Source organism: Octopus bimaculoides, chromosome 15, assembly GCF_001194135.2.
Source record: "Octopus bimaculoides isolate UCB-OBI-ISO-001 chromosome 15, ASM119413v2, whole genome shotgun sequence".
Lineage (NCBI taxonomy): Eukaryota > Metazoa > Mollusca > Cephalopoda > Octopoda > Octopodidae > Octopus > Octopus bimaculoides.
The window spans coordinates 1,747,039-1,749,737 of NC_068995.1; positions in this window are offsets into that span (position 1 = coordinate 1,747,039).

Consider the following 2,699-nt stretch of genomic DNA (forward strand, 5'->3'; position numbering starts at 1 on the left):
ACATACATATAGATAGGTAGGTAGGTAGGTAGATAAATAGATAGATAGATAGATAGATAGATAGATAGATAGATAGATAGATAGATAGATAGATAGATAGATATACAGTGGCTGACTGGTCAGGTTGCCAGCTTGCCCGAGGGCAAGTGGGACCCTGCGCCATTAGAATCCATATATGGGGGCCCATGTTAATATCTAAGGGACCCATCTCCTCAAGTTTGAGAATTAATTAATTCTCTCCTGAAAGAAAACATTAATTATTTCAGCCTGGTTGTGTTTGTAGACAGTTGAAAAGAATACTTTTGACAAAAAAAAAAAAAATAAATAAATTAAATGATAGCATTGTAGTTGCGGGTGGGACCCCTTAGTCTCCTGGCAACCAATATTTTTAGACTCAGTCTGTCACTACACGCACTCACACACTCACACATCCACACATACAAATTATTATTGATTGTATACATTAAGTGGTCGGTAGTGCTCAATGTATATGGTAGAGTTCGTTTTCTGACTGAGAATTGCACCAGTGATCACTCATGTGACACCTAATAGATAACAGAGAGTGAAACTAGTAATTTTCTGATCAATTAATATTTACCCTCTCCTTTCGTCTGTCTCTATGTTTTGAGTTCAAATTCCGCCGAGGCCGACTTTGCCTTTCGAATAATTAAGTACCAGTTGCATACTGGGGATCAATCTAATCGACTCCCTTCTCCCCCCCAAATTTTGGGCCTTGTGCCTAGAGTAGAAAAGAATATTCACTCACCTCGTCACTCTCAATTTCATTCCACAGTATATCTGAATAGCATAAATGTATTCATTTCGAGTTCAATTTACGACCTTACAGCTTAATAGCAGGACCATGGCTCACTAAGCATTTCCTTACATTTAAAGACGGTCTGACCAAGAGGACAACACCGCAATTGTTAAACTCTTATCATTTGGGTTATCATATTTCTTGCTCTGCTTGAGTATGAGACGGTTTCTCTTAAACATTACAATCTATTGTTCTTTCAGTTCTTTCGGCGACTGACGTTTATTGCCTGACAAACTCTTTATTAGAATTAGAATCAGAATTAGAAACACCGATATGGCTAGAAAGAAGAGCTAAACTGCTGTAGTCAAAGTGCATAATTGTATACACACATAGAGACAGGGACTATAGTCCATATATATGTATGTATGCATGTATGTATGTATGTATGTATGTATGTATGTATGTATGTATGTATGTACAAACACACAGAGAAACACGATTTTGTGTTAGGTGATAAGTTTATTCATCTATGCCGGCTATAATTTTTTTTTATATCTACGTGCTGTATGTTGTTTCTGGTGTTTTCATTTCATCTGAGCCATCTTTGTACTTCAAGATATCATCCTAAACATGGATTTATTTTCATATTTGCAAATAATTTATTTATACTATCATTATGATTATTATAATGTTTATTTATATTATTAATATAATATTATAATTATTTAACTGCACTATTAACATAATTGTCCATTTATACTATTAACATATAATATATAATTGTGCAATTGACACCATTTGTGGTGTTAAAAAAAAACAGTCCATTTTAATTAGCTGATTTTAATTATTTTTCCTCTTACATTCCTGACATTCAAACACATTTGTAAAATATTTTACGAACAGAAGAACCGTATAAAATCCATCGAAATCTTTTGGGTCACTTTGTACGTTTCCGGTTTCTCTATTGTCTTTCACTGATCTGTTCATAATCGTCGCGTTGCTCTTACAATTTTGTCTTTCTTATCGTCTGCCATTGACAATATAACACAAAGTTTATACTTAAAAGTGGGACCGTGAGAAATATGAATTCGTGTCGTGTACTAATTCTAATATATTACGACAAGTATATATTTCAATGTGAAAGAGTGGTGCATATGTTGGAATACATACATACATACATACAAACGCACACACATATATATGCATATTTATATATATATAACATATATACATACATACAAGTCCTAGGCGTGGCGCATGAAAAAAAAAGAATATATATATATTCATATTTCACTTAGTCATAGCGAGACTAATAACCTGGTACAGAACGCAATGATGGATGAGTAAAGAGTAAAGAGTGGTAATAGGAACAAAGAGATTATACTGGAAAAAGCAAATGTTATGTGTAATGCGCGCCATTAGCTTACAGTTGTTTCTGCTGTAAGAAGTGGTGGATATTCAGTTGAGTACCTAGATAACATCCTATAGCTTCATCAGAGCCTTGAATATGAAGTACAGTTTATTTGGGAGAGTTACATTTTCAGAACATAGAGGCGTTACAAGTAAGAAAGTTGATGTTAATGCCTATGGAAAGACCTGTCCAAGAGTAAAAAGAGGTGTGCAAATATACGCGCTTACAGCAGAATACATTTTTTGTATGTATACATGTGTAGTGTATACAGTGTGACAGTGAGACAGAGAGGCACAGGTGTCTTGCTGTAGAGGAGGTACACGGTTACCCGGGCAGATACATATATATTCTCTCTCCTTTTTTTTCTTCTTAATCCTTTCTGTCGAAGAGCGTAGGCACGAAACGTAAAAGACTTTTCCATTCTTCCCGAGCATTAAACTAATGCACCTGCTTGTTGTTCCTACGTCTGTCTTCGTCTGTTGGTTTCTGTAAATTTGAAGTATATATATATATATATATATATATATAGAC